Source organism: Pecten maximus, chromosome 10 (genome assembly GCF_902652985.1).
Source record: "Pecten maximus chromosome 10, xPecMax1.1, whole genome shotgun sequence".
Lineage (NCBI taxonomy): Eukaryota > Metazoa > Mollusca > Bivalvia > Pectinida > Pectinidae > Pecten > Pecten maximus.
In genome coordinates, this window is record NC_047024.1 from 1,469,712 (window position 1) to 1,483,805 (window position 14,094).

Here is a 14,094-nt window from a genome sequence, read left to right on the forward strand (position 1 = left end):
ACCAATATAACTTATACCCCAGTTCACTACACACGCTGTGTTAACCATTATAACTTATACCCCAGTTCACTACAAACGCTGTGTTAACCAATATAACTTATACCCCAGTTCACTACACACGCTGTGTTAACCATTATAACTTATACCCCAGTTCACTACAAACGCTGTGTTAACCATTATAACTTATACCCCAGTTAACTACACACGCTGTGTTAACCATTATAACTTATACCCCAGTTAACTACACACGCTGTGTTAACCATTATAACTTATACACCAGTTCACTACACACGCTGTGTTAACCATTATAACTTATACCCCAGTTAACTACACACGCTATGTTAACCATTATAACTTATACCCCAGTTCACTACACACGTTATGTTAACCATAATAACTTATACCCCAGTTCACTACACACGCTGTGTTAACCATTATAACTTATACCCCAGTTCACTACACACGCTATGTTAACCATTATAACTTATACCCCAGTTCACTACACACGCTGTGTTAACCATTATAACGTATACCCAAGTTCACTACACACGCTGTGTTAACCATTATAACTTATACACCAGTTCATTACACACGCTGTGTTAACCATTATAACTTATACCCCAGTTAACTACACACGCTGTGTTAACCATTATAACTTATACACCAGTTCATTACACACGCTGTGTTAACCATTATAACTTATACACCAGTTCATTACACACGCTGTGTTAACCATGATAACTTATACCCCAGTTCACTACACAGGCTGTGTTAACCAATATAACTTATACCCCAGTTCACTACACACGCTGTGTTAACCATTATAACTTATACCCCAGTTAACTACACACGCTGTGTTAACCATTATAACTTATACACCAGTTCATTACACACGCTGTGTTAACCATTATAACTTATACACCAGTTCATTACACACGCTGTGTTAACCATTATAACTTATACCCCAGTTCACTACACACGTTATGTTAACCATTATAACTTATACCCCAGTTCACTACACACGCTGTGTTAACCATTATAACTTATACCCCAATTCACTACACACGCTGTGTTAACCATTATAACTTATACCCCTGTTCACTACACACGCTGTGTTAACTATTATAACTTATACCCCAGTTCACTACACACGCTGTTTTAACCATTATAACTTATACCCCAGTTCACTACACACGCTGTGTTAACCATTATAACTTATACCCCAGTTCACTACACACGCTGTGTTAACCATTATAACCTAAACCCCAGTCCACTACACACGCTGTGTTAACCATTATAACTTATACCCCAGTTCACTACACACGCTGTGTTAACCATTATAACTTATACCCCAGTTCACTACACACGCTGTGTTAACCATTATAACCTAAACCCCAGTCCACTACACACGCTGTGTTAACCATTATAACTTATACCCCAGTTCACTACACACGCTGTGTTAACCATTATAACTTATACCCCAGTTCACTACACACGCTGTGTTAACCATTATAACCTAAACCCCAGTTCACTACACACGCTGTGTTAACCATTATAACTTATACCCCAGTTCACTACACACGCTGTGTTAACCATAATAACTTAAACCCCAGTTCACTACACACGCTGTGTTAACCATTATAATTTATACCCCAGTTCACTACACACGCTATATTAACCATTATAACTTATACCCCAGTTCACTACACACGCTGTGTTAACCATGATAACTTATACACCAGTTCATTACACACGCTGTGTTAACCATTATAACTTATACCCCAGTTCACTACACACGCTGTTTTAACCATAATAACTTATACCCCAGTTCACTACACACGCTGTGTTAACCATTATAACTTATACCCCAGTTCACTACACACGCTGTTTTAACCATAATAACTTATACCCCAGTTCACTACACACGCTGTGTTAACCATTATAACTTATACCCCAGTTCACTACACACGCTGTGTTAACCATTATAACTTATACCCCAGTTCACTACACACGCTGTGTTAACCATTATAACTTATACCCCAGTTCACTACACACGCTGTGTTAACTATTATAAGTTATACCCCAGTTCACTACACACGCTGTGTTAACCATTATAACTTATAGCCCAGTTCACTACACACGCTGTGTTAACCATTATAACTTATACACCAGTTCACTACACACGCTGTGTTAACCATTATAACTTAAACCCCAGTTCACTAAAAACGCTGTGTTAACCATTATAACTTATACCCCAGTTCACTACACATGCTATATTAACCATGATAACTTATACCCCAGTTCACTACACACGCTATGTTAACCATAATAACTTAAACCCCAGTTCACTACACACGCTATGTTAACCATAATAACTTGAACCCCAGTTCACTACACACGCTGTGTTAACCATTATAACTTATACCCCAGTTCACTACACACGTTATGTTAACCATTTTCACTGATACCCCAGTTCACTACACACGCTGTGTTAACCATTATAACTTATACCCCTGTTCACTACACACGCTGTGTTAACCATTATAACTTATACCCCAGTTTACTACACACGCTGTGTTAACTATTATAACTTATACCCCAGTTCACTACACACGCTGTGTTCACTATTATAACTTATACCCAAGTTCACTACACACGCTGTGTTAACTATTATAACTTATACCCCAGTTCACTACACACGCTGTGTTAACTATTATAACTTATACCCCAGTTCACTACACACGCTGTGTTAACCATTATAACTTATACCCCAGTTCACTACACACGCTATGTTAACCATTATAACTTAAACCCCAGTTCACTACACACGCTATATTAACCATGATAACTTATACCCCAGTTCACTACACACGCTATGTTAACCATAATAACTTAAACCCCAGTTCACTACACATGCTATGTTAACCATAATAACTTGAACCCCAGTTCACTACACACGCTGTGTTAACCATTATAACTTATACCCCAGTTCACTACACACGCTGTGTTAACCATTATAACTTATACCCCAGTTCACTACACACGCTGTGTTAACCATTATAACTTATACCCCAGTTCACTACACACGCTGTGTTAACCATCATAACTTATACCCCAGTTCACTACACACGCTGTGTTAACCATGATAACTTATACCCCAGTTCACTACACACCCTGTGTTAACTATTATAACGTATATCCTAGTTCACTACACACGTAAAGGTACATTGTATACATCTATAATCTAACACAAAGATACATTGTATACACATCTATAACCTAACACAAAGATACATTGTATATACATCTGTAACCTAACACAAAGATACATTGTATACACATCTATAACCTAACACAAAATACATTGTATATACATCTGTAACCTAACACAAAGATACATTGTATACACATCTATAACCTAACACAAAGATACATTGTATACATCTATAACTTAACACAAAAATACATTGTATACATCTATAACCTAACACAAAAATACATTGTATATACATCTATAACCTAACACAAAGATACATTGTATACACATCTATAACCTAACACAAAGATACATTGTATATACATCTGTAACCTAACACAAAGATACATTGTATACATCTGTAACCTAACACAAAGATACATTGTATACACATCTATAACCTAACACAAAGATACATTGTATATACATCTGTAACCTAACACAAAGATACATTGTATATACATCTATAACCTAACACAAAGATACATTGTATATACATCTATAACCTAACACAAAGATACATTGTATATACATCTATAACCTAACACAAAGATACATTGTATACATCTGTAACCTAACACAAAGATACATTGTATACATCTATAACCTAACACAAAGATACATTGTATACATCTATAACCTAACACAAAGGTACATTGTATACACATCTATAACCTAACACAAAGATACATTGTATATACATCTATAACCTAACACAAAGATACATTGTATATACATCTGTAACCTAACACAAAGATACATTGCATACATCTATAACCTAACACAAAGATACATTGTATACATATATAACCTAACACAAAGATACATTGTATACATCTATATCATGACACAAAGATGCATTGTATACATCTTTAACATAACACAGATACATTGTATACATTTATAATCTAACTCGTATAAACAATTAGAAAGTATGATATAGACATCAGAAAGTGTGATATAGACATCCGAAAGTGTGATATAGACACCAGAAAGTGTGATATAGACATCAGAAAGTGTGATATAGACACCAGAAAGTGTGATATAGACCTCAGAAACTGTGATGTAGACATCAGAAAGTGTGATACAGACATCAGAAAGTGTGATATAGACGTCAGAAAGTGTGATATAGACATCAGAAAGTGTGATACAGACATCAGAAAGTGTGATATAGACATCAGAAAGTGTGATATAGACATCAGAAAGTGTGATATAGACATCAGAAAGTGTGATATATACATCAGAAAGTGTGATACAGACATCAGAAAGTGTGATATATACATCAGAAAGTGTGATACAGACATCAGAAAGTGTGATATAGACATCAGAAAGTGTGATACAGACATCAGAAAGTGTGATATAGACCTCAGAAAGTGTGATACAGACATCAGAAAGTGTTATATAGACATCAGAAAGTGTGATACAGACATCAGAAAGTGTGATATAGACATCAGAAAGTGTAATATAGACATCAGAAAGTGTAATATAGACATCAGAAAGTGTGATATAGACATCAGACAGTGTGATATAGACATCAGAAAGTGTGATATAGTCATTAGAAAGTGTGATATAGTCATTAGAAAGTGTGATATAGACATCAGAAAGTGTGATATAGACATCAGAAAGTGTGACATAGACATCAGAAAGTGTGATATAGTCATCAGAAAGTGTGATATAGTCATTAGAAAGTATGATATAGACATCAGAAAGTGTGATATAGACATCTGATAGTGTTATATAGACATCAGAAAGTGTAATATAGACATCAGAAAGTGTGATATAGACATCAGAATGTGTGATATAGACATCAGAAAGTGTGATATAGACATCAGACAGTGTGATATAGACATCAGAAAGTGTGATACAGACATCAGAAAGTGTGATACAGACATCAGAAAGTGTGATATAGACATCAGAAAGTGTGATACAGACATCAGAAAGTGTGATATAGACATCAGAAAGTGTGATACAGACATCAGAAAGTGTGATATAGACACAAGAAAGTGTGATATAGACATCAGAAAGTGTGATACAGACATCAGAAAGTCTGATACAGACATCAGAAAGTGTGATATAGACATCAGAAAGTGTGATATAGACATCAGAAAGTGTGAAATAGACATCAGAAAGTGTGATATAGACATCAGAAAGTGTGATATAGACATCAGAAAGTGTGATATAGACATCAGAAAGTGTGATACAGACATCAGAAAGTGTGATACAGACATCAGAAAGTGTGATATAGACATCAGAAAGTGTGATATAGACATCAGAAAGTGTGATAGACATCAGAAAGTGTAATATAGACATCAGAAAGTGTGATATAGACACCAGAAAGTGTGATATAGACATCAGAAAGTGTGATATAGACATCAGAAAGTGTGATATAGTCATCAGAAAGTGTGATATAGACACAAGAAAGTGTGATATAGACATCAGAATACATATCTACTGCCCCTCGTACCTACCTGTAATGAAGATGTATAAGTCCCATGAATAGTGTCAGAGGCAGGTAATATGCTCCAGCTATCTTATATATATAGGTCCCTGGACATGTACAGATCCAATTAAAATGACATAAAAGGATAACCATAGCTCGTTCTTGAAAGACCGAACTCCATACATTAATTTACGGATTTAATGGACAGAAGATAATTAAGTGGTGCAAAGCCAATCCTTTTTTGAGTTTTCAATCGCATCTAGAACCTTAAAGGACATACTTATCTTTGATATTGGTACTTTAATCTCTTTTCACTTTTTGTACCATAAGTAACCATATGAACATTCTTATTAGTAAATAATCGATATACCAGGCGAAAACAATCAACTGATTTTGAGGTTATTGACAATGTAATAAAATTCGCAGTGTTTTAGCAAATTAGAATTAAACTTTATACAAAATATGAAGACATGAGTGTACAATTAAGGATTGAATAAAGTTATGTTGAGGTGTATGGGGGTATAAACCTCAATAGGTCTTGAGACAAATTTATTATGAACTGCTTTTGTACAATATTTTGTCTTTGACATATAGGGACTTGTGCAAGTCTACCACAGAACTTACCGAAATTTACGTCATCACTCTTCGTCTACATATGGTTAATACTTTTAGGATTTCTTTTGTGAACAAACTTAATAGCAAATTAAAACAAATATTAGTTTTAAAGGAATTTATTTCATATAAATATGATCACTTTTGAAAAGGAATTAAAAAAATATAATCCAAGCCCAACAAATGTATTCCTACGCCGGACTTGACATAGTTCATTGAAAAATGACTCGAGTTAACTGTGGTAGGTTCATCGAGTCTGAATTGAGTTGAAATATGAATATTAAGCGATGACTATTACTCAATGTTTTCTGTTACAATCTCCATAAATACCTTTTATCAAGGGAGATAATTCCATTGTGAGTGTTTGACCTATGGATAAGCCTTGCCGTATGGGTTTTCCTCCAGTTCTCCTGAATTAAGGCCGTTGCCGTCCAACTCAAAATTGATTGATATGTTGTTTTTTTTTTTTACATAATTACATTGTAACGCTGGTTAGGTTTGTTGGATTACATTGTTTAACTACCTATCAACATATATTGTCATTTACAGACGGTCTCCCCTGTGTCATAGATGCATGTGTGTAGTGAGTGTATTTGTGATCTGTTATAACGTTGAACTGAAGCCGACTCTATAGTGCTATCTCAATGAAATACACTGCCAAACGCCTTATATGTTTACGATGCAGTGTCGCTGTAAAGCATTACCAAAGTCCCAAGAGGTAGGGAGCGAGCGTCAACTGTAGATAGGGGGCGATGTTGTGAGGATGTGATGTGTGTATTTGTGGTTTAACGTTTTATCAACAGTTAGGGTTAAAACTTTAAATAAAGATTTGGGACAGAAATTTACCCTACATGTATATGTAAACGAGGAATTACAATAGAAACGGTTTAAGGACACACTAACCTGATACATGGTAACTTTCCCTTTACGACGGCCACCTTCGTCCCAGACAATGACCAGACATGACTTTGTTCTATCAGGACTGACACATGAAATCCCAGGCATAATTCACCACAAAGTCATCTCACATCACCGATTGATTCTGTTTTCTCTGTTACGGTGTAAAATGTCTGATAACATCATATATATGAATAAAAAAACATTGTCAAGTAATAAAAAAAAGTGGTGTCGTATTTCTGATAGTAATTTACAATACGAGTCTCGATTGGAGTGATAACCGAGCGTGATTAATGAACCAGTAACAGATAACAGTCACAATACAAACCAATGTCATAGTAATAGATTACAGTCACAATACAAACCAATGTCATAGTAACAGATTACAATACAAACCAATGTCATAGTAACAGATTACAATACAAACCAATGTCATAGTAACAGATTACAATACAAACCAAAGTAACATATTACAGTCACAATACAAACCAATGTCATAGTAACAGATTCCAATACAAACCAATGTCATAGTAACATATTACAGTACAAACCAATGTCATAGTAACATATTACAGTCACAATACAAACCAATGTCATAGTAACAGATTACAGTCACAATACAAATCAATGTCATAGTGACAGATTACAATACAAACCAATGTCATAGTAACAGAGTACAGTCACAATACAAACTAATGTCATAGTAACAGAGTACAGTCACAATACAAACCAATGTCATAGTAACATATTACAGTCACAATACAAACCAATGTCATAGTAACAGAGTACAGTCACAATACAAACCAATGTCATAGTAACAGATTACAGTCACAATACAAACCAATGTCATAGTAACAGATAACAGTCACAATACAAACCAATGTCATAGTAACAGATTACAGTCACAATACAAACCAATGTCATAGTAACAGATTACAATACAAACCAATGTCATAGTAACAGATAACAGTCACAATACAAACCAATGTCATAGTAACAGATTAGTCACAATACAAACCAATGTCATAGTAACATATTACAGTCACAATACAAACCAATGTCATAGTAACATATTACAATACAAACCAATGTCATAGTAACATATTACAGTCACAATACAAATCAATGTCATAGTAACAGATTACAATACAAACCAATGTCATAGTAACAGATTACAGTCACAATACAAACCAATGTCATAGTAACATATTACAGTCACAATACAAATTAATGTCATAGTAACAGATTACAATACAAACCAATGTCATAGTAACAGATTACAGTCACAATACAAACCAATGTCATAGTAACATATTACAGTCACAATACAAACTAATGTCATAGTAACATATTACAGTCACAATACAAACCAATGTCATAGTAACATATTACAATACAAACCAATGTCATAGTTACAGATTACAGTCACAATACAAACCAATGTCATAGTAACATATTACAGTCACAATACAAACCAATGTCATAGTAACATATTACAATACAAACCAATGTCATAGTTACAGATTACAGTCACAATACAAACCAATGTCATAGTAACATATTACAGTCACAATACAAACCAATGTCATAGTAACATATTACAATACAAACCAATGTCATAGTAACAGATAACAGTCACAATACAAACCAATGTCATAGTAACAGATTACAGTCACAATACAAACCAATGTCATAGTAACATATTACAATACAAACCAATGTCATAGTAACAGATAACAGTCACAATACAAACCAATGTCATAGTAACAGATTACAGTCACAATACAAACCAATGTAATAGTAACATATTACAGTCACAATACAAACCAATGTCATAGTAACAGATTACAATACAAACCAATGCCATAGTAACAGAGTACAGTCACAATACAAACCAATGTCATAGTAACAGATTACAGTCACAATACAAACCAATGTCATAGTAACATATTACAGTCAAAATACAAACCAATGCCATAGTAACAGATAACAGTCACAATACAAACCAATGTCATAGAAACATATTACAATAAAAACCAATGTCATAGTAACAGATTACAATACAAACCAATTTCATAGTAACAGATTACAATACAAACCAATGTCATAGCAACAGATAACAGTCACAATACAAACTAATGTCATAGTAACATATTACAGTCACAATACCAACCAATGCCATAGTAACATATTACAGCCACAATACAAACCAATGCCATAGTAACAGATTAAAATACAGACCAATGTCATAGTAACAGAGTACAGTACAAACCAATGTCATAGTAACAGATTACAGTCACAATACAAACCACTGTCATAGCAACAGATTACAATACAAACCAATGTCATAGTAACATATTACAGTCACAATACAAACCAATGTCAGAGTAACAGATTATAATACAAACCAATGCCATAGTAACATATTACAGTCACAATACAAACCAATGTCATAACAAGGATGGATAGTATTGCAACAGCAATACAAAGTCCCCTGCCTGAACCAGGAGTGCAACTATTTATTTCCTATTTTTTAAACTACGTGTTATACTGATCACGTATACCAAGTTTCGTTAAAATCGTAGTACTTTAGGATTGTCCGGACACGCCTCAACCAATGAGAAGTCGGGGGCCATTTTAAAAATTGGTTTTTCGAAGAAAAAAAAATGTAGGATGCACAACTACATGTTATACTGATCATGAATACTAAGTTTCATTTAAATCGGAGTAGTACTTTAGGAGGAGTTGTCCGGACAACTATTGCGTGACAGACTGACAGACAGACGGACAGACGGACGGAGGGTAAACCTATAGTCCCCCCGTTTTTCAAACGGCAGGGGACTAATAACAGATTACAATACAAACCAATGTCATAGTAACAGATAACAGTCACAATACAAACCAATGTCATAGTAACAGAGTACAATACAAACCAATGTCATAGTAACAGATTACAATACAAACCAATGTCATAGTAACAGATAACAGTCACAATACAAACAAATGTCATAGTAACAGAGTACAATACAAACCAATATCATAGTAACATATTACAATACAAACCAATGTCATAGTAACAGATTACAGTCACAATACAAACCAATGTCATAGTAACAGATTACAGTCACAATACAAACCAATGTCATAGTAACAGATTACAGTCACAATACAAACAAATGTCATAGTAACAGAGTACAGTCACAATACAAACAAATGTCATAGTAACATATTACAATACAAACCAATGTCATAGTAACAGATTACGGTCACAATACAAACCAATGTCATAGTAACATATTACAGTCACAATACAAACCAATGTCATAGTAACAGATTACAATACAAACTAATGTCATAGTAACAGATTAGTCACAATACAAACCAATGTCATAGTAACAGATTACAATACAAACCAATGTCATAGTAACATATTACAATACAAACCAATGTCATAGTAACAGATTACAGTCACAATACAAACCAATGTCATAGTAACAGATTACAATACAAACCAATGTCATAGCAACAGATAACAGTCACAATACAAACCAATGTCATAGTAACAGATTACAGTCACAATACAAACCAATGTCATAGTAACAGATTACAATACAAACCAATGTCACTGCATTATATTATATAAGGAGTATGAATAAGACTTTGGATAGTTGGAAGCACAAAGACAAATATCGCTATATTTTGTCATACGAGTGAAATATATGTATGATATCAAAGGGAAACCATTCAATGTTTAAATTCATTTAATTTTTAAAGACTAAAAAATAGGAACACATTTTAGGAGTAGGGCGACTGGTTCGCCCGTTGTTAGTATATTGTGACCGGGTGGTGTGTCCTGCTGGATGTCTCCAGCAGTGTGTTTCGGTGAGGCAGCACTATAAAGTCGGCATCAGTTCCGCACTATCACACTGAGACAAATACGAACTGCAGCATCCTGAAACTCATACAGACACGGGATGCCGTCCTTAAATAACCTTAGCTGCTTATAGAACATTATACAATACATACAGCGGAAACCGTCTGTTTAAACAAATTTGTTTGTTTTTTTGTTTAACGTCCTATTAACAGCCAGGGTCATTTAAGGACGTGCCAGGTTTTGGAGGTGGAGGAAAGCCGGAGTACCCGGAGAAAAACCACCGGCCTACGGTCAGTACCAAGCAACTGCCCCACGTAGGTTTCGAACTCGCAACCCAGTGGTGGAGGGCTAGTGATAAAGTGTCGGTACACCTTAACCACTCGGCCACCGCGGCCCCCCGTTTAAACAAAATATGAAACAAAACCCCTAAAATAGCGAAAAGAATGATCCCTTGGAAACAACATATACCGTAACAGTTTGATGATATTTCTTACAAAATATGACTTGCCCTTATGATTGGTTACAAAGCAAGCAGGAATAACTGAATATCGCAATATCAAAAATAAGTACCATCAGGGCTCATTCATCCAAAATCAAATTAACTTGACTCCAATTTAAAACTGTCATCAAGAATAGATTAATGGATTGAAACTTTAAAAAAAAATCATTGATGTAACATTTCAAATGGTGACCTGCATCATGAATCAATTAGTCAATGTATTCTTTTAATCTTCAAAACAGCAGTTCGAACCTGAAGTCTTGTTAACGAATCATGACGCTTTGGACAACTGGGTTCATATCCTAAACGAAATACTGCTTATACTGGTTAAGTGTGTTTAAAATCAATTTTAAGACGCTGGCCACCAGCTAACGAAGCTTGTATCACAGTGGTGAATCTCATAAGTAGATAGTATGACACATCACAATTAGCCCGGATAGAAAAAACTCCACGTAGGACGTCATTCTATTTTAAGTTCACTTTTAAGATCAAACAGTGGTAACATCAGGAGCTATATAACTATAAAGTGAAAGGCTCGTCTATCGCTACCGGCTTCTCATCAAATCGATACATCATTAGTGTTCATCAACATATGGCTGATGAGTTTGATGTGCTTGATCAAAATGATATTGCAGATATAGTGATTGTGTTATCTGATAAAACATTGACCTTTATCTAATACCATACTGACCATTATCTGATATCATACTGACCATTATCTGATATTAACATACTGACCATTATCTGATATTAACATACTGACCATCATCTGATATCAAAATACTGACCATTATCTGATATCAACATACTGACCATTATCCGATATCAACAAACTGACCATTATCTGATATCAATATACTGACCATTATCTGATATTAACATACTGACCATTACCTGATACCATACTGACCAATATCTGATATCAATATACTGACCATTATCTGATACCATACTGACCATTATCTGATATCAACATACTGACCATTATCTGATATCATACTGACCAATATCTGATATCAATATACTGACCATTATCTGATATTAACATACTGACCATTACCTGATACCATACTGACCATTATCTAATATCCACATACTGACCATCATCTGATATCAACATACTGACCCATTATCTGATACCATACTGACCATTACCTGATATCATACTGACCATTATCTGATATCAACATACTGACCATTATCTGATATCATACTGACCATTATCTGATATCAACATACTGACCATTATCTGATATCAACATACTGACCATTATCTGATACCATACTGACCATTATCTGATATCAATATACTGACCATTATCTGATACCATACTGACCATTATCTGATACCATACTGACCATTACCTGATACCATACTGACCATTATCTGATATTAACATACTGACCATTATCTGATACCATACTGACCATTATCTAATATTAACATACTGACCATTACCTGATACCATACTGACCATTATCTGATACCATACTGACCATTATCCGATATCATACTGACCAATATCTGATATCAACATACTGACCATTACCTGATACCATACTGACCATTATCTGATAACATACTGACCATTATCTGATACCATACTGACCATTATCCGATATCATACTGACCAATATCTGATATCAACATACTGACCATTATCTGATACCATACTGACCATTATCTGATATCATATTAACCAATATCTGATATCAATATACTGACCATTACCCAATATCATACTGACCATTATCTGATAACATACTGACCATTATCAAATATCAACATACTGACCATTATCTGATATCAACATACTGACCATTATCTGATATCATACTGACCATTATCTGATATCAACATACTGACCATTATCTGATATCAACATACTGACCATTATCTGATACCATATTGACCATTATCTAATATCAACATACAGACCATTATCTGATATTAACATACTGACCATTATCTGATATCAACATACTGACCATTATCTGATATCAACATACTGACCATTATCTGATACCATATTGACCATTATCTGATATCAACATACTGACAATTATCCGATATCATACTGACCATTATCTGATATCAACATACTGACCATTATCTGATATCATACTGACCATTATCTTATATTAATATACTGACCATTATCTGATATCAACATACTGACCATTATCTGATATCAACATACTGACCATTATCCGATATCAACATACTGACCATTATCTGATATCATACTGACCATTATCTGATAACATACTGACCATTATCTGATACCATACTGACCATTATCTGATATCATACTGACCATTATCTGATATCAACATACTGACCATTATCTGATATCAACATACTGACCATTATCCGATACCATATACTGACCATTATCTGATATTAACATACTGACCATTATCTGATATCATACTGACCATTATCTGATATCAACATACTGACCATTATCTGATATCAACATACTGACCATTATCCGATACCATACTGACCATTA